This window comes from Callospermophilus lateralis, chromosome 9 (genome assembly GCF_048772815.1).
Source record: "Callospermophilus lateralis isolate mCalLat2 chromosome 9, mCalLat2.hap1, whole genome shotgun sequence".
Lineage (NCBI taxonomy): Eukaryota > Metazoa > Chordata > Mammalia > Rodentia > Sciuridae > Callospermophilus > Callospermophilus lateralis.
In genome coordinates, this window is record NC_135313.1 from 14,720,842 (window position 1) to 14,747,809 (window position 26,968).

The 26,968-nt window shown below is 38.4% G+C and overlaps 1 protein-coding gene across 2 annotated transcripts in view; it reads right to left on the reverse strand.

Moving 5' to 3' along the window:
- Positions 1-15,460, reverse strand: part of Acsl3 (acyl-CoA synthetase long chain family member 3) — a 66,036-nt gene extending 50,576 nt beyond the window's left edge. For both annotated transcript variants that reach the window (XM_076865601.2, XM_076865600.2), the window contains exon 1: positions 15,237-15,460. The gene's annotated coding sequence lies outside the window, so the exon portion shown is untranslated. The remainder of the gene's footprint in view (positions 1-15,236) is intronic.
- Between the last annotated feature and the right edge of the window lie 11,508 nt (positions 15,461-26,968).

The window sequence follows — 26,968 nt, forward strand, 5'->3', positions numbered from 1 at the left end:
GATTTACTGCATTAAATAAAACTAAATTTACCTATTTCCTTTTACTATCATGTATCAAGAAGAAACTTAAAATTATATATATATATATATGGCTTATATACTTGGCTTTCACTACATTCTTTTGAACAGTACTGTGGTCTAGCCAATACAATGACAAGTTAAAAAAAGAGAGAGAGAGAGAGAGAGAGAAGTATAAATGCTAGAAAAGGAAAAACAAACAACATCACTCGGCATGGATAAGTGGCTGTCAGGCAAAATCCAAAACAATCATCTGAATACTATCCCACCAGAGGCAGAATTCACTAAGGCATCTGGACATAATAATAATAGTTGTGTTTTTCCCTATATAGTATTAAGAACCAGTTAGCAAATGAAAAGAAACAAGATCTTAGTCACAACAACAAAAACAACCTTAAAACATTTCATGTTATAAAACACCCATACCAGGACAGGGGATGTAGCTCAGTGACAGATTGCTTCCCCAGCATGCATGAGACTTTGGAAAGGTTACACATACACAGACACACACACACACACGTACACATGGAAAATGCTACTGTGATAGGCACTAAATATCCTAAACATAAAGACAGACTTATTTCTGAGTGGAAAGGAAAAATACATTTCTGCCAAAATTAACCTGTTATCCAAATGTAATCCCCCAATCAAAATCCTAGTGAGATTTTTCTAACTTTTTGTTTTGTATGGTTTCTTAATATATCTTAATATATTAATACTAATATATTAATATATGGAAGAAAAATTAAGATTATCTATTAAAATTTGAGAGAAAAAGAATTCTTAATGCATATTTGTCCTATTAGATATCAAAACAAACACTATTATTCTGGTACAGAATTTGAAAACCAAACATATTCAAGCAATTTTTTAACTAACAATTGTGGCGTTTTAGATCAGTGAGTAAAACTGATTATAAATTGCAAAGCAGCTGGCTTTCACATCCACCCCAGCAGATCACGTCAAATATGGACATCCACAGGTATCTAGAGTGACGCTTATATCAAAAATATGAATGTGTGGGCACATTCTTGGCTTCTGTGTCTCCACCTTGAAATTGAAATTGGGATATGGAACTGGAGAGAAACAAAAGAAGCTAAGAGGACTGCCAAAGTAAACTCATCCGTCAAGATTCAGTTTAAACCTCCATGAAGTCCTCCTTGGACCGCAGATGAGCTGAATCACTCCTCTATGCTGACTCCTCCATCATGCCAGCCCAACAAACAGATGCACGAATGAACACAATGAGGAACCACAAGCAGCCTGAAATGGCTGGAACACAGAAAACCTGGGAGGGTTAGAAAATGCTGAAGACAGAATGAGCTAGGTTTTTAAGCAAGGCATTTGAACAAATGGTTTTTTTAGATTGACTGCTCAGGTCTACATAGAAAATAAACCAGAAGGGATTTCAAGCACATACAGAATGAAGAGGTGCAGAATTTAAGGCAGCAGAGGATAAACAGGACCAACTGTAGAAACTTTTATGAGGCAAAATGAACAGGACCTGTCAGATAAGATACAAACAGTCAGGGCTTTGAAGAGAAACGTCAACATTTCTACTGTGGAGGAACCTGTGGCTTACAATAAAAACAAGGAATACGGGAGGAAAAGCAGATGTATGTACGCAAGTATATGAGTGTAGGGCAGGTTATTAAGTTTGTAGGAAAGACCAGAAGAGATATTCAGTATATTGTCAGAAATAAAGGGCTGAGCCTCGACACAGGTAAAAATACACATTAAATTTAGAGTTATCATTGATTCTACTCAAAGACCACGGAATCCCTTAGAAACAGTATTTTCAAGATTAAGAACAGACCTAAAAGAACCAGCAAGAAAGATGAAGACACACACAAGGTGAAGCCAACAGCAAGCCAATGAGGGTGTTATGGGAGGGTCAAAGGCTCTGGAGAAGGCAGGAAGTAGCATGATTACTCAAGTGCAGTGAGCAGCAAGCAGCAAGCAGCAAGCAGCGGCCTGGACTGAAAACAATCCATCATTTTCTTGCCTGCATCACAAAACTTAATCCTATGTGTTTACTTACTTAACCAGTTAACTTGTTCAAGTACACATTTATCAACAGTAAGTTTACTTTTTCAGAATTCCTGAGCTCCCACTAATAAATGTATATTGATCATTTTAATAGGAGATTGTTAGCGTTCTAAAATTTTTCAGGAATTATGCTCAATTCTTTCAACTCAATAAATGTTTACTCAGTAACCCATATCCATTATTATACTAGACAGTCAGTATGAGTGTCTCCTATATGCTGGGCACTCACTGTGTACGGCAGTAAATAAAAAATAAATATCCCTGAGCTTTCTTTCTTTTTTTTTTTTTTTAAGCTGCAGATGAACACAATATCTTTACTTATTCATTTACTTTTTACATGGTGAGGAAGACCAAACCCAAATGCCTCATATGTGTGAAATAAGCACTCTACCACTGAGCCACAGCCACAGCCTCTGAGTTTTCTTTCTAGGGGAGGGATAAATTAAACAAACCCATTCTCCCTTACAGAGCCCAAAAGAAATACAGTATATCCTTGACTTATCTAAGAACAATAGCAAATACAATCATTATTTCATAAGGCTATTTGAAATAACAAAAACTATAATCAATCAATCATCTATAGTTAGCATGCCTGTCCTCTGGCATCATACAATAGAAATGAACCTGATGAACTTAAATATATGCTCAATCAGCTCTAATTCATCCGTGGGTAAATTATTTATTCACCAAGGGTAATTTTTCATTGATTCATGTTTCTGGGTGGTGTCCTATCTATGGAGTTTTTACTGTATAGTCTATTAACACATGATACAGTGTGAAAAATATACAGTATTAAAACTTTCATGAAGTAACTCAAATATTCCACATACACTAGTTTTATTATGTCCACATTTTCCAAAGGACCTTGCAGAGACCAGCTCTCAAAATCCAATATCCTGTAATTTATTTCCAAAAGTCAACCCTCTTCAACCCAACTCAATTTATCTCGAAGCCTATCCTGAAACTAATAGGCCTCCACGTACTCAAATCCCTCTTCATGAAAATTACTGACATTCCAAACTGAGTACCTTTAACACTGTGTACATGTACCATTTTTCCAGGACACTGTTAACACTATAAATCATGCATGAAATATAGAAATTTAAAAGATGTATAGCCAGGTATAGTAGTGCACACATATAATCCCAGTAATTCAGAAGGCTGAAGCAGGAGCAACACAAGTTCAAGGATATGCTCTGGAAACTCAGCAAAACCCCCTCTCAAAATAAAAGTGAACACAGATGGCTGAGCACACCTGGGTTCAATCCCCAGAATGAAAGAAAAAAAAAAGATTGATACATTATTTTCTTCCAGTACTCCAGTAAATAGAGGACCACGTTCCCTGCAAGGAAGACATCAACCAGACATTAAAAAAGAAGCTGAGAAGTTAAATATTTTGTTGTGGTCACAAAATTGGATGAAGTAAAGGAAGAGTTGGGCACTCAAGCCACAGATTGGTGCCAATGAGCAAGTACTTCCTTCCTCCTATCCACCACTTTAACTTACACTTAGGGTACACTCAGATCTCCCTCCTGAACCTCCCACTTTACAGGCATATAACATAGCACCTCATACATAGTAGATGCTTAATACAGACCTGTTGAAAGGATGGGTACACGAACCCCAAACACCTCCATTCCTGATTTTATCTAACTGGTCCTATTCTACGAATTATTTCACTCAATCTCCATCTGACTTCATCTAAACCTCCAATCCCCTTGACTTCTCTGATTCCTATTGTTAACCACTACAACTCAATCTCAATTCCTTCCTTCTCAAATTCTCTCAACCCCTCCAAACCACATGTCCCTTCTATTATGTGTGGTATCTCTGTGGACCTCTGGCCTACTTAATGCATTTCTTTGGCAATTAGTCAGCTCATCTCCCTTATTATCCCTCAGTGGTCTCCTCTCCAACACTCTCCAAATCTTTTCACCTTACTTCTACTACTAATATCTTTGGGAAGGTAAACCTTCATAACTTTTTATCACTGTGGCTGCATGACTTTAAAATAGCCTAAGTTATTCTTCCATTCATCCAATTTCCATTATCATCTACTATTTTATTTTCAACAATTTCAATGGGTATAGGGAATTTTACTTTATTTTATTTTTTGAGATAGTATCTTGCTCTGTTGCCTAGGCTGGCCTTGAACTTGTGATCTTCTTCTTTGCCTCCATGGTAACCAGGTAAACAACTGTGCCCAACTTGGGAAAAAATTTAAAGCCAAAAAGTAATAATTAGTTCAAATATCTGTTGAGGGCTGGAGATGTAGCTCAGTGGTAGAACACAGGCCTAGCATGTGTGAAGCCCTGGTGTCATTGCCCAGTACAACAAAAATAACAAGAACAATTTATTGAGGAAAGCTATCCCAAACAAGGGCAGTGACAAGGGTACCAGAAATCAGAGCTAGTCCTATGATTTGCAAATTCCAATCTACTGCTCCTCCCCATCCATCAATCTCAGGACTTTCACACATGCGCAACAGTACCATGCCCACATCAGATATCACTCAATTATAAAGTCTTCTAACAACTGCTTAGCCGTTCTTCAAGAACACAAAATACTTTGAATATACCTATTTTCACATGGTTTATGTTTAATGTTTTACTACCTACCTCAGAAAGGTAGATATTCTAATGATTCATCTTTGAAATACTTATGCCAATAAAACTAGAAAACATTATATGTTCTATACATTTTATTGATTTGATGAATACTTTTAAAGAGGGAAAATGGAAGGAATATGACAGAAAACAACAGTTAGTAAAGAAAAGCACATCTGTGCTTCTGAAACTACACTGGAAACCCCAAAACAGGTAAAGGGACAGGGAAGCTGGTTAGCTGGTTTCCTACCATCAGCTCATTCAACAACCAGTTAATACTTGAGGGGAGCAGCAATCAGTGAGGCTGTCTAGATTCCCAGATGTGATCCTTCCTACACTATAATATGGTATAATTAACCTCTCTCAGTACTAACAGCACTTATTTCTAAAATCACTACATGAAAGTTAAGTGTACAGATAAGGATGAATTTATAGAAAATTTTTCTATCATTTTTCTAGGAACCAAAAGTAAAGGGACATAAAATGTTATAAAATCAACCAGTGAGAAAAAAATCAACTTATAATTTATTGAAAAAAAACCCAGATCTTAACAGACGACGCTATACTGATCAACTATGATCGTCATCTGAATTACAACTAATGGATATGAACAGGTCCCTCCCTCCACCCCAGCACCCTCTCTCCAACCCCCTTAGTACCAGAGAGAAGGCCAAGGGGAACTTTGAGGGATACTTGTATCCAAACTTCCTGAGTTGGAGAAAAAAATATTTACAGTAAAAATAGCAATAGGTCCATTTACTGAGCACTAAAAATGTGCTATTTTTAACAGATTATATATAACAAAAAAATAAATCAAAAGATAAATTTTTAAATTATTCCCAATTTCATCTCTCCATTCAAATTTTCACACAAATGAAAATTTTGCAATCTTCAATTTTTACTTTTATACCTTTAAATAAAATTTTAAATCTTGAAATTTTCTGTTCTCCAAATTCTTAGCAGGGAAGGATGCTCAGAGCTAATGAATTAAAAAAAAAAAAAATTAAGTAGGGCAATTATTTAAATCAGGCTTAGATTAAGACTGGTTCAACCAAAATAAATATTTGGGCTGCTAAGAAAAAAGTTTTTAATTTCACAAAATATTCTTAATATGAAAAAATATTTCTCCTCATTTTCAATACATACAGGTACTACGTGAAAACACTCTTACAAGCCACTAGAGGGCACAAAAATAAGTACAGCAACTGTGGAAAGCAGTTTTATAATTTTTATTAAAAGCCTTAAATTTTTTCATACATTTTGACCTAACAATTTCACTTCTGGGAATCTTTAATGAGGAAAAAAGTTTCCTGAAGATTTCCATTATGGTTATTTATAATAAGGGGAATAAAGGAATTAAGCAAATTTTCCAATAACTGGGAAATGGTCAAATACGTCATGATACATATAAACACTATATTATTATGTAACCACAAAAAATATTTTCAAAGAATATTTAATAACATGGGATTGCTCCTGATAAATGAAGAAAGGTAATTAAAAATTAAATACAACTCTACTTTTGTTATTAACACACATAAATATACATCAAGACTAAAGCACCAAAATTTCAGCAGTGGCTATATCTGGAAAGTACAATTAATAGTGATTTTTATTTTCTCCTTTATGTTTTTATGTATTTTCTAATCTTTTTCATGTAGTCATTTTGTGATGAAGAAACAATTTAAGCATATATATAAATGCATTATAATTTCTACAAATTTATATAGAAACAGTACTAAAATCCTGTTTTACACAAGAAATGAACAGAATCTGGCAAATAAACATATTTACTTAAAATATGTGCTCAAAACATACAACACTACAAAATATTATAAAGTATTACATAATCCAGCTGAAAAATTTTACTAACAACTTACTATGTGAGTAATACCAAAACCAAAGCAATAAATTACAATTAGATATATTGTTGCAAGTTTATAGATGTTTAATAGTGCTAAAGATTATTTTGGTAAATTCTAACATTACAAATCATATAATCCAAACCACAAGAAGAAAAAAGTTATTACTATATAATAATAAAAATTAAACTTTCTGTAGTAAATGAGAACCAAAACAACACACTGACTTGGAATAGCTACTCTTAGTTGGCACCACAGAGCCTCCAAGTTCCTGAATCTACTACACACTCTACTCTCAATATGCCCACTCATCCCTACCTCCATACCATATCCCCTTCACCAGATTTGTTCAATGCCAACTCCTCCGAAAAGTGTCCAAACATGGCCTAGGTTGATTCTTTACTATCAGCACCCTCAATTCTACCTTCACAGTACCTATTGCATTTATAATTAAATAACTGCTTATGGAACTACTTAATGTTCATGTTCTCACTCTACGTGCCAAAGAAGGGCAGTATTTTTCTTATTTATCACTCTATCTCTAGGGTACACTAGCACCTTCTGTGTACAACCAAATTCTACTAATTTCTTAAAATATAATTGATTAGACAATTTCTTGTACCAAACCTCCAAAGGCCCTAACTCCATCCTGAACTTCTCTATGGATGCTGAGAATCTTATTGAGATGTCTAAACAGGAAGAGACCCAGGCAAATACCCCAATGAATTACATGTAGTAAACAAAAGAAAAAAATAAGAAGAACAACAATGCTAATAGGTAACACTTAAAAGAATTAAGGCGTAGGTAACACACAAATCCTGAGCCAAGTAAGAGAGGGCAGAGGGAAATGAACAGAAAAAGAACAATGGTGGAATAGCAGATATTTTTTAAAAGTAAGAAAGGATTACAGAAAAGGAAACTGAGGTCTATTAAGACTAAACATCTTGAATAATGTCACACTGACAATCCTAACAGCAGAATAACAAACCACCGGGACCAGGTCCCATGTTCTTCCTGCTCTGTTCATTTGCTAGCTGCTCATCTCTGTTCCTATTCCAATAACCTTTAATTCATTCAACAATTACTTTCTGAGTTGAATCAATAAATTAATGAGTTTATGCAAGGTCTTAATTGTTTTTGTTCCTTGCATCTCTGTTCCTTGTTTCCCCATGGGATGTGATTTATCCTCAGTCTCCTCAGTCCTCCTAAGCAACTGATGACTCAATGTTACCTATCAATACCCATCTCTACTTCCCCTGAACACCCACTGTGAGCATCTTTCTCAAACCCAAGTCTTTGTACAAATCTAACCTAACTTTGTGCTTAGCTGATCCTTCCACAGCTTCTAGACAAACATGACCTCTCTGTCCTTCATACTGCTTATTTAATCATTACCACATCTAACCAGTTACCTCCATATAGCCTGAAAACTCTTGTCCTTAGGAATTAATATTCCCAGTCCCCTTTAAATGATGTATACTTGTATTTATATAACAGATTCACTAACTTGCTGGATTAAGAATGCCTTGTTACTGTTTACTCAAAAGCACAGTGAAGAGAAGGAGAAGGAATAAAACAGAACAGAGAAAACAGGAACAAGGGAAGTTAAAAGAGAAGTTAGAAACGAAAGAGGGAGGCAGAGAGATGAAAGAAGCAACTCACAGGTAGTCAGTTGTGTGCCCTGAACTACTATCTACTACCTCCCTCAATCCTCATGACCCTGTACAATCAGAATTATAATATTCCTGTTACAGAAACTGAAATGGAAGGCTGAGAAAGGTTAAACTCAAACTTACATATCAAGTTTCACACACACAAATTTTAATGGTTCCTTCTCAACACAGCAACACACAGTTGATGATAAAGAATAATATATTTAGAAATGTCACCTGAATTATTATCAGATTCATATTTCAAGGTATTTATAACTAATAAAAGTAGACTCTTGTCAGTTATCTGAATGAGAAGTACATGATATTGACATACTTTCAGTATCCTGTGTGTGTGTGTGTGTGTGTGTGTATCCAAAAGAATTTAAGCACAAAATGAATCCTAAAAGATTGATGTCAAAATATAAGAAAACCTAGCTAATATCTCTCAATTTCATCAACATCTCTTCCCAATCTCCACTAACAAGAGTTATAATGAGACATCTCCTTGAGGTATACTTATATATGTGAAGATGATAATGCTGTTTCAAAAGAGAAGGCAATAATAAAGAGTAAACTTGAAAATACTGCATCCTCTAAAAATGAAACGAATAAAATAGTTCATTATTGAATACCAACTATATTACAGATACAATCTTATTTAAAATATTGTGATCTATAGGTAGATTCTATTAACTCTATTTGATAGATCAAGAAATTGCAACAAAGTGTCCATTATAGTTTGTATTTTAAGTACAACAGACAAAGGCATCTTAAGTCAAGAAATATAAGGATTTGAGGAGGGCTAAGATTAAAATATAAAGAACAAAGAAAAAAGAGTGCAATGGTAACCAAGATGTCAAAATGGGTTTAGAAAAATATTCTTGTTCAAGAAGACTTATTGTAATTAATATTGTAATAACAAAATGATGGAAATAACCTAAAAGTCTACCAACAAAGTAAAGGGGAAATAAATGTGGCATTGCCCTAAATGTAACATACCATGTTCCAGTAAAAATGAATGAAGTAAATCAACATGTACCCACACTCAGAAACTCAACTGGTGAAACCACACTGATAAGTGACACTGAGTGGGAGAAAACCATATGCTCCCAAGAATACATAAAGCACCATCAACACAAAGTTTAAAAATGTACAAAACAATATAATACGCTTTGAGGATACTAACATGTAGTAAAACTGTGGGAAAATACATAAAAATAATAAACATCAAATTTAGAGTAGTGGCTAACTGGGAGATTCGGAGGATGGGAGTCAGTTTCTTTAACTGTATTAAATGTTGTGAAATATTTTTCAGACATAAAGTACCTCTATACTTTATGTAAGAGAGAAAAAAAATGAAATTGGCAGATATGGCATCACAAATTCCATTATATTTCTGATCCAAAAAAGAAAGCTCACAGGGCGATGATAGGGCTAGGATGTAATTCAGTGGTAGAGTACTTGTCATGCAATGCACAAGGCCCAGGAAAGAAAGAAAGAAAGAGAGAGAGGGAGGGAGGGAGGGAGGAAGGGAGGGAGGGGCAATGATAATGAGTGCTTTGAAGGAATGTTAAAAGAGAATGTATCGGAAAGTATGTATGTTCAAGTACAAGAAGAAATTTCTAGTAAAATTCTGTTTGTTATTCCTTATGTTTTCCCTACTGTTAAAAAAAAAAAAAAAATAGGGCTTTATTGGGAACAGTAATTGTGCAACTTAAAATAGATATAACATTGCCCTTAAATGTCTTCACAATTCCTTTCCAGATATAATCATGCCTTTAGAAGTCAATGTGAATGAACTTCAGGAAAAAGGGTGGCCCTCGAGAAGAGGTAGAGAACCTCGATTAAGAACATGGGCTCTGGAATGAAACTGCAGGAGATAAAACCCACCAATTGAGGCAAGTCACTTTTGATCCTCTGTTACCTCAGTTTTCTCAAATGTAAAATAAGAATGATAAAAGAGTCTACCTCATAAGAGAAAAGAAAATTGAAAAAGTACCTGGCCACAGTATATTGTAAATGTGTTAGCTATTATCTTTATTTCACCCATTTAAAAAAGAAAAACCTGGCTTTGTATCAGAAGAATATAATTAAGACCGATACTTTTTACATGAAATAGAGGATAGAATAAAGAGTTGACCATGATAGGGCAGGGAAAACTGAGCAGCTTTGCACCTCTTGAGCAAGCAATGTTAGAACAGTAAGAAATGTTTTTTAATTTTCTTAGCAATATTATTCAATCATTCTTCGATGTAAATATATCTGTGTATGCATACACACACAACCACCAGCTCCAAATTCAAGGTAAAGCATTCTATTTCCTGGCTCCCTTGTTCACCTGGCAAAACTCGTTTCATCTTGGAAAACCTGGCTCAGCCCCACTGCTCTGTGCCCACTCTGCATGTTTTTCTTCCACTGCTGCACTAATTAATCATACTGTAACGGATCTACTCATATGCTTTCTTCCATCACACCATGCTGTGATGTTTGTTCACGCACTTCTTTCCTGTCATGAGCTCTCTGAGAGCAGAAACTAACTGTTTATCATTTCCAAGTTCCTGGTACCTTGCAGGGTACACATTAAATAAAGAGACAATAAAAATCAATGTCCCTGCATACCATGACAACAAACGCCTTCACAAATAAGTAGATACCTATATTTGGAAGTGACATTTCTAAAAAAAGGCTAGTTACTTGTGTAGCTTCAATTCTAAATAAATGGCGGATCAAATGAGTCCACTGTTTCCTTCAAAATGGGAAAATTCTGTTTGTTATTCCTTATGTTTTAATAACTAAAACATAATTTAAAACAGAATTCCTTATGTTTTAAACAGTATATAAGAGAACATAGTTCAGTAATAAGAGATGCTAAAACTTTAATTAAAAAGGTAGCACTTAAAATCTCAGAAAACAGAACAATCTGAAGACTTTTTCTTAAGAAAACAAAAATAAGCACATAGGAAAGAAATCACAGAATTTAACATTTCTCCTTCAAAAAAGGCATAAACTATAATCAAAAGTCAGATTAAAGTATATAACTTAATAAGGTAAATGAAATCAAGACTAAACCACATACTAAACCAATTTCACACAATGTTTCTGTGGTGTGGATTTCTCAAAGACTAGGTCATGAATCAGCAAAAATTGGCTTGATTTTTAGGAATAAAATAGTTCTTGGCAAATTAAAGGAACGTGTTTAGAACTCTGTGATGAAGACAGGTTTGTTTTCCATTATTATAGAAGACATGCCCCTCAACCCTTTTCCCAGCTAAGTCACAGCTCTGAATTTCATGCCCTCCCATCCTCTTAGGAACTATACAGAAATGAGTGACCCTTTCTCCATTATATTCAACCTCTCCCTCTCAAGCAAGCATTCCCATCAACATTTAAACAAATTTCCTATACACTTGCTGTCTCCATTTCCCTCATCTCCTGCCACCAGATCAGCATTTCCTGTGTAGGTCACCAATGACTTCCATGGTGCTAAACGAATGATGGTTCTCAATGCTGCTCTCACAGGAGCATTCCACAGAAATAAATATCTTCCCATGCAGGAACATCTGCTCCTGGCTGTCCTCTCACTTTCCTGGCCACCGCTCTTGTCTCCTTTACAAACTCAGCCTTCTCTACCCAGCACCAGCCCAGGCCTCCTCCTTTGGCCTCTCTATAGGAAATCTCACTAGCTACCACTAGTGCTCAAAAACCTTACTTCTGCACCCTAAACCAGTACCTCAATAGAGGGCAGCTCCAAGTGATCATTTCCAAAACTACAGTCATGATCTCCCCATATCCAAAACCTAGTTCTAGCCCCATCACTGGCCAACACACATAGTGATCTTCAGTTGGTGAGTGCAACATCTAGTAATCATTCAATAACTCACATCTTATATACTGTTTATCACCATGTTGTGACAATTTTACCACAAAATCTCCACTTTCTCAATATTTCTGTTATCAGGGCTCTTTTAAAGGCTCCAATGAACCAACATCCAGTAGTACACTGGAAAGCAGGAAGGTTAAATTTGAGTATTAGTATTAAAGGTATTAATTAAATTGAAATCTTGAAGGCAAGGGACTATCATTTTTGTATTTATTCCACATGGTACAACCAAGTTAAGTACTTTGCATGCAGCTTGATTTTGGCAAAAGCATTGTAATGAATTATCTACATGGGCTTCATACATGTTCAACTGAAATATTTATGTATTTAATAGTTTATCTATTCCCCAATCCATACCATCATTGGCCTCCTGAGAGCTGAGAATTTAAAGTTAAGTCACTCTATAAAGGATAAAGTACAATAGATACTTTTGATAATTATGATACTTGCTTATCCAAAATTAGAAAAGCCTGTCATCTTTAGCCCAGCTTCCTGGGGGAAAAAATCTAAATCCCATCTTCAAATCCAAATCGCACACAAAAGATTTTTGGTTTCCAACTGTTCCTCAAGGAAAAAAAATGTAAGCATTTCAGGAATATTAAAGATTTAAGTACCCTGAAGGCAAACAGAATGACTATTTGAAAAAGTTTCCTATCTCCCTTGACTTCTCTTAAAAGGTGAGCTGGAATAGCATTATAGATTATCTATAAAGAATAGATGCTGAAATAAATAAGCACTGCTCAAAAATTCTCAAGCTCTTGTGTTATGTATGTTCAACTACAATCTCAGAATACAAGACTGTCATCTAGTAAAATCTCACCATATCAGTTCAAAAAAGTTACCTAGATTTCTATCTAAATCACAATCTTGATTATAATCTTCATTCCCTCAATACCTTTCCTTCACTACATGTACCATAACTTGTAATTATTCATTTATCTGTACAATCATTTGCTTGGAGTCTGTTTTCTGCCTAAGGGCACAGGTCACATTAATCCTGTTTACTGCTGTATCCCCAAGCACCTAGCAAGGTTCCTGACATGAAACAGAAGTTAGAAAGTTCTAGTAAACTAATTAATTGAATGAAAAAATGAATTAGTGCCAGACATGGTGGCACCCACTTGTAATCCCAGGAACTCAGGAGGCTGAGGCAGGAGGATCACAAGTTCGAGGTCAGCCTCAGCAACTCACTGAGGCCCTAAGCAACTTAGTGAGACCCTGTCTAAAAATAAAGAAGGCTGGGGATGTGTAGATCAGTGATTAAGCACACCTGGGTTCAGTCCCTAGTGCCCACCCACACCCACACCCACACCAACTCCCCAAAAAGAATTAAGTCATTTAACTGGAACCAGACAGCAGAGAAACACAATGAAATAGACCTTGAAGCCTGAATATCCGATCCCCCTCAACACCGGCCCCCTGCAAAGAAGAGAGAAGCTGATTTTCCCATCATAATTGGTCTGTCCTTCATTTCTCCTTTCAAGGAGGACATTTTTAGACTCACAGAACATTTGAACTTGAAGTTACTCATCCAAATAACTTACTACCCCAATAACTGAGCCCCAAAGATACCATATGACTTGTCACCTTGACCCTTAAGTTCAATAGGCCATTCTTGTCCTATCCCCTAACAACACTGTCATCCTACAGAATCAACCCTTTTGACAGAAATCAGAAAACGCCTAAAGGGGAAATGAGTACTATAGTGACCTTACTCTTACCTACCTGTGAGAACTGCATAGGAAGATGCCAGAATGCCAGAAAACACAAGAATAAAGTCTATGCTGTGGACTCCCATGTCTCAACACCTTTTTCCTGTGGAAACTTCTTTTTTTTTCTTTCTTTTTGTGGTGCCAGGGATTGAACCCAGGGCTTTGCGATTGCAAGGAAAGCACTCTACCAACTGAGCTATATCCCCAGCCCTGTGATAACTTTCTAACACACTCTGGAGCGCACCCCTTAACTCTTGGAGCCAAGTTGGGAACACAAAATAGGTTCCAATAATCACAAGAAATGGTGTCACCAAACTACAGCTCTCCTGACCACCCAGACCAAAAAAATCCACCCACAAAACTATTTGGCCAGCCACCAAGAAGAGGCAGCACATTACAGTGGTGGATGTAAGGGCTCTGGATTTAGACAAGACCGTCTGAACCCCAGCTTCTCCTCTTACTAGCTCAGATCTGGGGCAAGTTAATATGTCCACGTTGCAGTTTCTCCCGCCGTAAAATGGGTAACCACCACCCTAGAAGGTTGTTAACTGTGTAAAGATACTGTGCATAAAGCTCTCAGAACAGTACATGGCATTCAATAAATGTCAGCTGTCATTTTATTCAGATATAATCGCTTGCATAAAGCCTATTCCCTCTTTAGCTCCCATATAATTTTCAAGACGTTGTTCTACTCTTTCTGTTTTGGAGGGGCCCTATCGACAATAGCTTGGAGCACATCTAGAACTAGATAGTCTGGGCAAACCAGTTCAATTTGTGCCTCGGGGTCTTCATCTGTGAAACGGGCCTAATAATACCTACCCCCCTAGGACTGTTGGCGATAGGCTCTCTCTCGGTGTTATTTACGCATCCCATGACATACTAGTATGTAATGAAAATGCACTCAGGAAAACTACACCAGCAACCCCAAACCTCGGTCTCAATTCCAGTCCTACCACCTAGGAAGGGTGCCCACAACAAACAGCCAAGGTCGACCCTCCTCACACGCTCAAATTCTTCCCACTCCCTGCAGCAAAGAACACTCCCGTCCCTCCAGCCTGGGTTTTCCGAAACCGCTGGGATGGGTTGCCTCCCACGGACACTGCACCAGCTTATTAGAGTGGGCGACCCCGCCCCCGTCCCCGCAGCGCCGGGAGGGACCGGTGCATCCTTCCTCCCGGGATGCGGCTCCCGGCTCACGTGGGCTCTCCGGCAGAGGCCCCGCCGCCCGCTCCCCAGACCCTGGCACGGACGCCTCCCCGCCTGACCGCTGCTTCTCCCCAGCACCACCGACCGCCTGCGCGCACAGCCGCAGAGCCAGCTCCGCGGTGGCGCGGGAGACCCGGGCCCAGGCCGGTTGCGTCTCCCGCACCCGGGAGCCCCTCGGGCCCACCCGACCGCACGCGGAGGCCGCGCCGCCAACCGGCCCCCGCCGCTCCCACAACGGGCGCCGCACTCACCGCGACGCCGGGGCCGCGGTTCCTCCGGCCTCGGGCCCACGCAGGCCTGGCTGAGCCCCGGAGCATTCACGCCCCGCGCCGCCTCCAGGGGACCCCGGCGCGGCCGGCGCGGCCGCACTGCGAGGAAACGACCGTCTGCGTCCCGTCCGCCGCCTCCTCGTCCCAGCCCCAGCCGCGGCGACAACGGCGACGTCGCTCCCCGGCGCCGGCTGAGCAGCGTCTGTTGAGCCGAACCCCGGGACACGCACCCCGGGCTTGCGCTCGTTGCATATGCAGAGAGGCCGCCGCCCATTGGCCCGCGGGCGGTGGCGCGTGCGGGGCTGGGCCTATCGCAGGCCGGCCGGGGAGCGCGGCGCTGGCGGCCCGGGGCGGGGCGGGGTTACTATGGGTCATTCTGCGGAGCCGCCGCCGGCGTCCAGACCTGGCCGCAGCCGGCGCGGGGCGGGGAAGGGGTCGGCTCTGAGAGACCTGGTCGCAACGGTGCAGGGACGTGAGCGGGACGGGCGGACGCGACGTGGGAGAAGTAGCTGGTCTCCGAGGGTCTACGCGAGGGCTGTCCCTCAGGAGAAAAGACCACCCTCTCCCCCCCATAAAGAACTACAAACGCGCTTTTATTGCTATCATGTGTAAATCGGAATTTAGATCATGAAATAATTATGCATATTCTTTTTTTTCTTCGTTGAACTAGGTTAGTTACCCTGTACACAAATTTCTGTTAAATCTTGCAAAATAAAACTACTTTTGGAAATGCCTGGAGCGGGAGGAGACTCTAAATCTCCAAACATGCCGATTATTATTTCTCTTTTGTGGACTTCATTTAACCCAGTATATAACCCGTTTTTCCTAAATTCACTCATTATGCAAGTTTGCTATCTGTTTTCGAAGGTTAAAGTTTACTCCAAATTACTGGTTTTGAACGCTCTTGGGAATCTAAAAGTGTAGTTTCCATATTTTCAGAGTTTGCCATTGCTTCTAGTTTGAAACGCTACAAAAAGGGAAAAAAAAAAAAAAAAAAAAAGGTACTCCGGGGCAGGTAGACTGCCGCCGCCCCAGAAGCAAGCAAAACAAAACACAGGCACACACACAAACACACACACACACACACACACCCCAAACACTAATGAGTAAAACGAAAACTACAGTGTAAGAAAGAAAACTTTCATTAAACTAGTAACAGTAGGAGTGGGTGCTTTTTTCCTCATCCTTAACAGACTTATTATTTAGCCAGTCTGTGAACTTTTTTAAAAAATTAGGTGAAAGGTTGCGTTCCTGAGCCAGCCTCAGGCTGAAGCAGGGGCTCACTTCCCAAGAGAATCTCAAAAGGGAAGCTGCCAGAACTTGCACAAGGTGGAGCAATGATGCACCGGGCAGAGAGCTCACTCACCTTGGGCCCAGAGCCAGTTCAGCTACCTCTAGGGAAGAACACCTGACTCAGGCAACCTGTTTTCCTACTAGAAAATATGGCAGTCCGATTTCTCCTTAACCTGTGGAAATAATATCCATAGAGACAAAGACAATAAGTGGAACTCAAAATTTCTGCTGTGCAGAGGGTTGCATATCTTAGAAGGGGCAGTTCCAGAGCCATGAGAAGCCTCTGGAAAAACCTTCTAACTTCTACTGGATAAAAAATAACAGTAGACCTTTTTTCCCCATCAATGACCACAAAGCAGATGAGTAAAATTTCAGCACTGTTTCTTGATTATCTCTTTCTGTATACATTATATATTATAAGCATAGAATTATATTAAAAGAAAATATTACTTGGAATTAAAATGCTAAATTCTTGGGGCTAGAGTGCTTGTCTGACTCATGTGAGGTACTGGATTCGAATAAGTAAAATAAAAGTATTGTGTCCATCTACAATGAAAAATAAATTTTAAAGAAATGCTAAATTCTTGTCTTCTGTTTAACAGAATAAATAGAAATGTAATACCACTACTCTCTAGGTTGTTTTTATTTTTTTCATTAAAAGAACCCAGATATACAGTTGCTCTTTTTTCCTGGGAAGGTTCTCAGTATATTTTTATTCTGAGCTTTTTAGAGTTACAGAATTTGCCACATTTTCCTTCTTCTTATAAAAGTTTAATTTAGAAACTAATGACCAACTGAATGAAACATCTATAGGAACAAGGCAGTCCTTTTGAACGTTTTGTTTATTCTCCCAGCAACAGGGACATTGAGGGACGATGTCTTTGTAATTTGCCAGAATACCTAATGATCTGTTTTTACATTATAAAATACTGTGTGCAAAAAAAAACCCTGAATTTCCCTTTTTAATATAATACCAGGGCTAGCTAATGTTTAAATTTTCAACAGAAATTATTTTGGTCTTTCACTTCCAGTGAGTTTGTTGGAAGAAGGTTTAAGGTGGCAGGTGATATTCTGTGAGATAAGAAGCTTCTGGCTTCCAGAAACAAAATAGTCTACCCCTTCCCCCCCGCCCCCCCAAAAAAAAAAAACTTTAAAATGACATTTATTAGTTTACAGAAAGAAAACTCAAGAGGCAGGGCAAGTCCAAAATCAGTCCAGGGACTCTGTCATCAATGAACTAGCTTTTCCCATCTTTCACTCAGTCTGTCAGCTTCATCTGTAAATCAACCCCTCATAGTCCTCTGGGTCAGCCACAGTTTCAAGTGTCACATAAAGACACAGCTGCATCTAGCCAAAGAATAGAGATATGTTCACCCAACTCCATTTTTTGTTAAACTCTTTCACAGCAGACCTTTCTGCAAATACCAATGATCACACAGCCATGTCCTAGCTGCAAGGGAGGCTGGGAAATGGCCGCATTTTTTGGTGTCTCTAATGGAAGGTCAGCACTATCAGCACAGAGGAAGCCAAGGGAAGGAATAAATGTGGCCTGTATTTTCACCTGAAATCACCCATTTATGTCTAATAGTGGCTTAAACAATAAAACCATCTGTTACTCAACAAAATGTTCAGTAGGCAGTGCAGGGTTGCTTCAAAGGCTCCACATTGTCTTTTAGATCCCTGCTCCTTCAATCTCTTTACCTTTCCCTTCACAGCTCTAAGATAACTGCAACTGCTCCAAGCACTATTGTTATATGACCATCCCAACCAGAAGGGAAGGGTGGCTTCCTCTTACAAGTTATAAGTTGTTTAATGGGGAACTGAAGTTTTTCAAAACTCATTTATCCCAGTCCCCCTAAACCAATAGCTGGCAGATTAAATAATCCTGATAAATCCAATTTCATAGAAACTTTTAAGAATATCTACTAGGACTGCAGGAGAGCAGTCTAGCTATTGGGACACAGTATCATTTGACCTCTAAGTATAAACCATGTTTTAAAGGACAAGGCTCCACCCCAACAGAGCATCATCCCCAAGATGGCTCCTTTAGCTGGACTTTTAAGAGTCATTTTAAGTGTCCCATCAGGCGGTATTTATCAGTTATGCAATATGTGATTGGACCAATGGATTTCATAGTCACGTGCCTGTGTTGCACCTCTGCCATAAAGTGGATCCCTTGAACCCAACACAATATTATGCAGGATTCTATTGTACAAAGTAGACACTCTGTGAGCCCTGGTTTGCTCAGCAAACTCATACCCAAGTTGTATATCTGCCCCAGTAAAGACAAATGCCTTCTTTAGACACTGATGGCAGGAAAATCCCGAGGTAGAATTTCACAAATACCACAAACACTATTAATAACAAGTTCCTTTCCAATCAGGTGCAGAGGGGTACACCTGTAATCCCAGCAGCTCAGGAGGCTGAGGCAGGAAGATTTCGAGTTCAAAGCCAGCCTCAGCAATTTAGTAAGGCCCTAAACAATTGAGTGAGACCTTGTTCTAAATAAAATATAAAAAAGGCAATAATAAGTGTGGGCAAGGATGTGGGGGAAAAATGTATACTCATACATTGTTCGTGGGACTGCAAATTAATGCAACCACTCTGGAAAGCAGTATGGAGATTCCTCAGAAAACCTGGAATGGCACCACCATTTGACCCAGCTATCCCATTCCTCAGTTTATACCCAAAGGACTTAAAAGCATACTACAGTGGCACATCCACATCAATGTTTATAACAGCTCAATTCACAATAGCTAAACTGTGGAAACAACCTAAATGCCCTTCAATAGATTAATGGATAAGAAAACTGTGGTATATATATAAACACAATGAAGTATTACTCAGCTTAAAGAAGAATGAAATTATGGCCTTTGCCGGTAAATGGATGGAGCTGGAGAATATCATGCTAAGCAAATTAAGTCAATCCCAAAGAAACAAAGTCTGAATGCTTTCTCTGATTAGTGAATGCTGATCCATAATGGTGTGGGGAGGGGCATGGGAATAATGGAGGAACTTTTGGCAAAGGGGAGGGTAGAGAAGGGAGGGGACACGGGGAAAAAAGATAATGGAATGAGACGGAGGTCATTACATAAGCACATGTATGACTGCATGAAGAGTGCTCCTCCACATGGTATACAACCAGAGAAATGAAAAGCTGTGCTTCCTTTGTGTACAATGAATCAAAATGCATTCTGCCATCATGTATAACTAATTAAAACAAATAATTTTTTTTAAAAAAAAGGCTGGGGATGTGGCTCAGTGGCTAAGCAGCTAGGTTCAATTCCTGGTAACAAAAAAAAAAAAAAAAGGGGAAAGGAAAGGAAGAAGTAGTTCCTTCCTTTCAATAACTCTTCTTCTTCTTTTTTCTTTCTTTCTTTTTTTTTTTTTTTTTTTTTTTTTTTGGAGTTCTAATGAACAGGATGCAGGATGCCTTCATTTTATTTGTTAGTCTTTATGTGGTGCTGAGGATGGAACCCAGTACCCCACACACACACTAGGCAAGTGCTCTTACCACTGAGCTATAGCCCCAGCTGACTCTTGAAGTATGTGAAATACTTTTGAGTCCTCTCTTACTTTTTCTTTGCACATAAAACTATGTTTTAATGCCCTTTCCCAAATGACCTAATTTCTACCCCTTTACTCATTTTTATTGCTCTTTTTTCCCCTCTTCTTCATTCAGAAAACAAAACAGACAATCCCTAAATTTTAACAGGACCTGGAAATTGTGAAATATATTGAAAGCTTCTATTTCAATCCCTTATATGCCAGAATTCCATTAAAATAGCCTAAAATTAACTAGCTGTTTAAAGAAACAACACACACTTTTTTATTCCTGGTTCATTTTGATTAATGATAATTCTCCGTTAAAGCAGTCAACATTTATTAGCTACACATTCTTAAATGTCTAAAAAGTTACTTCAGGTCTATAAACAAATATATGAGCCTCTGCATATACAATCTTTTATGTTATCTTTACTAAATCTTCTCTGTAATTTATCAATTCCTTTGAGTCTCTTTCCCTCTTATATACATAAAGAGCCCTGAATTCAGGAAGTTATATTAAATTCTCCAAAGTACTTGTGGTTTTTCCTATTATTTAAAAAATCTTCTGTAATATGGACTTGATATATCTGACTACAAAAGATGAACCCTGGGGCTGAGGTTGCAGCTCAGTGGTAGAGCACTTGCCTGGCAAGTGTGAGGCACCTGGGTTCGATCCTCAGCACCACATAAAATAAATAAATAAATAAATAAATAAATAAAAGTATTTTGTCCATCTACAACTAAAAAAAATATTTTTATAAAAAGAGGAATCATAGATGTAGCAGAATTAAGTTTGGCTACATGTAACTAAGAATATAAAATAGTAGTGACTGAAAAGATACAAGGGTTTTTATTTCACAGGAAGAGTCTCAAATTTGGTCCCCCAGGATCATTATGGCAACTCCCTGAAATCATCAGGAACCCAAGATGTCTCCTTCTGTTTTACCACTCTCAGTGTGTGACTTCCAAAGTCATAAAATAACTACTGAATTATCAGCCATTATATCTGCATTCCGGGATCAGAAGGAAGAAGAGGAGACTGGAAAAAGGAGGCAATTTCCCGTAAATCCTTTAAGGATTTTTTCTCCACACACACACAATACCACGCCTCACATCTCATTGACCAGAATGTCGTCATGTGCTATGGAAGCTGGAGCACAGAATTTCTTACAAGCAGATATTGCCATCTTAAATAAAATCAAGTTTCTGCCCCTCACCATGAAGAACAGAATATTTATTAAATAAGCAACCAAAATTCTCTGTTTTTCTGATAAAGATGGGGTGGCTGAAGGAAGAAACAGCATGTTGAGCACTGAAATATTTCCCTTAGCCTGATGATAGTCAAGTATTTACTAAGGACCTATAAAAGTGTTCGTTTGTTTTTTCCTTTGATTTAGAAGTTTGTGACGACAGAGAACAACCTTTCTTTCTTTCTTTCTTTCTTTCTTTCTTTCTTTCTTTCTTAAATAAAGAGCATTTATATATGTGATGGTTTGGATCTGGAATGTGCCCAAAGCTCCTGTGTTCAAAGTATGGTCCCATCAAGATTTAGGCAATGATTGGATCACAAGGACTCTGCCCTCATTAGTGGATTAAGCCATGTGTCCATTCGATGGATTAATTCACTGATAGCTAGATGAACCACTGGGAGGAGGGACCTAGTTGGAGGAAATAGGTCACAGGGGGCATGCTCACAAGGGTTTATCTCCCCCCAGTGCTTATGTTCTTGATCTTGCGTTCTATCTCCCCCACCACCACCACGTACACACACCTTCCTGGCTGCCAAGTTGACAAGGACCGAATCCTCTGAAACCATGAGCCAAAATAAATATTTCATCTCTAAGCTGTTTTTGTCGGGTATTTTGTTAACAGTGAAGAAAAGCTGACTAACTTGATTTAGTTGAGAAAGTAATCCCTGAGAGTTCTCTTTTCCAGAATTATCCCTATTCCTCCCTTTCAGAGTTGTTTGATGAACTTGCTCCACAACCCTTCATCCTTCTTATTTCTTTTCTCTGGATCCGATAGAATTTCTCTGTATCATTACAAAATATTTGGAAACCAAACCTGGATTCAATACTCTTAGCTACTTGAACATTAATTCAACAAATATGTAAGTACCTCCAGATGGCAAGTACTGATCTGGACCGTACAGATACAGCACCTATAGAGACTGAAAACTTTCTGACCCTTAAGTTCATATTCTAAGATCTAAGATCATATTCTAAGACCATAATAATAAATAAGTAAAATGGTAAATAAGATAATGAAAAATAAATATAATTACAGTGCTCTTCAGGCATTTAAAAATGAAGAAAGGAAGGCATTGAGACAATTTTAGATAGAGAGATTAGGAAAGACAACTCTTATGTGACATTTAAGCCCTAATGAAGAACTGCCTGATTTTTATAGCAGAAAAAATATATATATTTCTCTGACTTTAAAGGGCTTCTCTTAGAAACTAGGAGCATATTCTTGTAGAGTGTGGACTAGACCTGGCATTTTTAGAACTGCTGCCCAATTTTCAGAATCCAGACATGTCACCAGGAAAAGTTCCTATCACCAAAAGGTCCTTTAGATGGTGCTTTGTCATTTAAGGCACTGAACTTAAATGTCAAGTGCAACTATGAAACTCCTATGCAAAATGACTTGTCCCATACTCTGTGTTTTGTGCTATTTATCAGTTAGGCTTCTTTAGTTTATGAGGAGTAGAAATACAAATTAAACTTGCTGAAGCAAATGGAATTTGTTGGCTTACAAAATTAAAGGGCCCAGGAGTATATCTACCTTCAGGGCCAGCTTGATAAGGGGCTCCAAAGATATGAGAACATTGTTGGTATTGATTGGTGCCTTAAGTGCCTTGGTACCAGTGTTTGTTCCATCCTGAGGTTCCCTTGCAGCAAGAGGGCAAGAGGCCCCTCCAGACTCTTATCCTATTGGAAATCCAGATTCTCTTCCAGAAGACTAATTTCCTCTTATGGGGTTGTATGTCTCTCCTTGTTCAGTCTGTGTCCAGAACGTCATGCTGTCCATCCAGGCCCGACTCATGCACTTTACTTTTGATCTTTGGATGGAATCCCTCAGTCCACACCCCAAAAACACTGAGGGAATGCGGTTGAGGAGGTGGGGAATTCCACAGGGAACTCAGAGTGCAATAATTAGCAGAGAGGTTAAAGGGAGCAATACATCAGATGGCACCACCATGAGCTCAGAGCTTCTTGTGCTGGATCTTGCCACTTGTATTTCTTTCTCAATTCTGTGATGAGCTGCAGAAGCTTCGTGTCTCTGTCCTCAGGATCTCCCCAATGTGCTGGTACTGTCTGCTCCAAGTCAGAACGTTGGTTGAATTCAACTATGAGTACTGTACGTTCATGCCTGTGTTTAGAAGGTATGTTTACCAACGTTGGCATTGGCAGCTCATGGAAATCTGCCTTACATCAAACTGTTTCTCAAAAGCTTAACTGAGAAACTGTCCTCATGTAGCATGAGAATTTATGTCAATTGCTTCTTCTATGACATTTGTTTATCAATCTTTTTGCAATAAATTTATTCCTGTATATTTTTCTTAATCATTTATTTCAATCCACATTTAATTGACCCCGTCATAAGTCTGCTAGTCCTTTGGTACTCAAAGTGTGCTCTAAGGGACAACAGAGTTAGCATCAGCTGGGAGCTTGTAAAAAATGCAGGATCCCAGGCCTACTTCAGGCCCATTTCGGCCAGATCTACATTTTAACAAGGTTTTCAGATTAGTCCTAGATACAGAAAAGTCAGCTTCACTGATCAACTGCTCTAGACCAGCACCATTCGTTGGAAATATAATAGGAATCAAGTATGTCATCTAAAATATTCTGATAGCCACGTTAAAAAAGAAAAGAGGGAACAAATGAAATTAAATCCAGTAATATATTTGTCATCACCCAACATATTTAAAATAGTTATTTCAACTTCTAAATCAATATTTAAAAGATCATTACTGAGATACTTCGGGGAGATATTCTTTTGAACCTGGTGTTTATGTTGTACTTATAACATAGTCACCTTTCAAGTGCTCAGTAGCCACATTGGCTAGTGGTTACTGCATTGCTTAGCATAGCTCTAGACTGTAAGGTGCCTGAAAATGATCAATCACATCAGTCACTGCTGTATGTCAGTGCCTAGCACAGAGCCTGACCTGTAACAAGCCTGCAAAAAGCATTTGTTGAATTAATACATTTGAAGAGAAGAATATTTAAGGCATTTAACCAGCACTGCAAAGACAAAACAGAGAAGTCATTTCAGTTTTTCCTTTTAGTTTTTTTCCTTCAGACCTTGGTTATTGAAAAACTTCAAAATTTGCATTTTTCTTATCATTATAAAGACAGTTTTTAGTCTATAAATTTTTAATGAAGTAAGACTATAGCATAACATAAAATTTTTTAAAAAGTAAACCACTTGTAAACATTGTTACAGGACTATGGCTGGTAATTTTATTCCCATTTATACTAAATAAACTCTAACCTATTAGAGTTATACTCTAATGATCTTGTGAACATCTCTAGGATCACAAATAGAAAAACATTTTGTTTGTTTATATTGAATCTGTTTTATGTATCTTCTCTGTGGTCTTTAATCCACAACACTCAAGTAGTCTTTATGTCATCATGCATTAAGAGCATAGTGCTCAAACCTGCACAAATGACAAGAATTCAAAGCACTAACTAAAAGGGCAAACAGGATTTAACTTACCTCATTGAGGTACAAAACAGCTTTAAATAAAATGTGGGAACACCTACCTATGATTCTACTGCTTTGTTACTTAAAATGTTCTATAGAACAGCAGCAGCGACCCCAAAGGGGAATTGGTTAGAAATAGAGACTCCCAGGCACCTGCCCAGATCTGATGAAGGGGAATCTGCAGATTTTTAACAAGGTGATTTGTGTGCACATTAAAGTTTAGCCTTTCTGTGGGATCCCTCTACCACCTAATGTAGAAGTGCTGGCTGCTTACACTGAAAGCAGCCCCAGAGAGAAGAGAACAACTGACCCCAAACAAATAGAGGATCTCTGATTTCTAGCACCGTGTCACACAGAATAGAAAGAAGCATGAGGGAGCTTCCCACAGAAGGAGGAGAGGCTAGCGGGGAGAGCAATAAAAAAGCCAGACCTAAAGTTTATCCTGATTGTTTCATCCAGAAAGCAGGGGCTTCTGCCAAATTCTGAGAATTTGAGCTAAGTTAGAAAAGAAGAAGAAGAAAAAAAGTATGTCACCTTAAAAAAAAAACAGGTTTCTCCGCAAGTAGCCTAATCCTTCTCAAGGATAACATTCTCCACCTCCCACCCATCACCTCACCCCACTCCACTGAGTGAAGCCAGTGATAACCATGAGGTTAGAATCTGCCTCCCAGACTCATTTTACACTAGTGGTATTATTTAAAGAAAGCAGTAATTCACCACATACTGGTTTTAACTATAAAATCACAAATTCTCATTTATCCACTTTTCCATCAGCTACTTTTAGCAAGTACAGAAAGAAGAAAACCACCCAATGGATAATGAGTGAGAATTCAGTGAGAATTTGTTAGTTTTGGTGAGACACCCCAGTATATCGTTTCCTGTTACCACTATTGAAGCAGCTCTGAAAAATAATCATTTCCCTCAATACTTTAGGATATGTTTTCCAGAAATAATGATGAGACAAATATACTCTCACAGGGAATGAAGAACCTGACAGATAAAATTTCAAAACTCTAATTTAATTTATGCACTCTGTTAAAGGTAGAAGATCATTTGTAGAAGATCATCTCTAGCATTTACATCTGTTGTGTTCTCTGTCCGGCAAATCTTCCTTCCTGTCTTTATTCAAAGTCATCTCTTCCCTTTGTGGAATGGCCCCTCCCCATCCTGTATGTTTCTGGAAGAACTGCAGGTCACCAAATCTTGTTCACAATGATCACAGAATTCAGTTACTGGATGCAACCTTTCAATCGGAATGTCTCTTTCCCCCTTGCCACCAATATTTGCTCAAATAATGGTCACATGACCCAAGGAGACCCAATCAGAGTCCCTCCCTGGCGCTTGATATCTCATCTTAAGAAAATAGATAGGTTTGGAACCATGTAAGCTTGAAGTTTACTGAATTCATATAGATGGTCTCTCAGAAGCCATTGGCTAACACACACATAGAGAGCCCAGGAAGACGTGGGGGTAATGATCTCCAAATCCAGTAGTACTTCAGGATGGCATCCACTCCTGTTTTTCCAGTAAAAAGAGTCAATACATTCTTGTAAATGTGTATTTGTTTCAGCTAGTTTGGGATCATTCACAGACCAAGCTTCCAGATATACAAACAGGAAAACGAAAAGAGGATTTTAAAAATGAAATTTAGGAGGCTTAAGAAAGTAGTTTGCTACTTTGCAAAATTACTGTTGTGTCTTCACTAAGCAAACGGTGTTAGGTACTCTGTTAGCTTTTGAACATGCTTGGCATGCATTCTATCTTCTCATCTGTGTGAGTGGAATCACATTTCTAGGGCGTCTTTTTCTTCCAGCTCTAGGTCAGATAAGCTCAGGTTTCCAAGGGAATAAAGCAAAAGAGATGCATAAAACAGTGTTTTCTTTTAGACAGAGCTTCTCATTGAATCACTCTCTTCCTTTCTGTCTTGCTTGAGTTGGCGAAAGTATGAAATTTCCATTGACTGTCAACTATTCTTAAAATCAAAAATCAAAGTGTTCAGATGGAAAAATAGCACTCATCTATGGTATCAATGTTATATATGTATATTTTTAAAAAATAAAATCTGATAACTACCCCATAAAGCATTTCCCTGTTTGGGTACCTTCTTAAGATCCTGAAATTAGTGGGTAGTAGAACCTGCATATTTACCCAGGCTTGCCTGA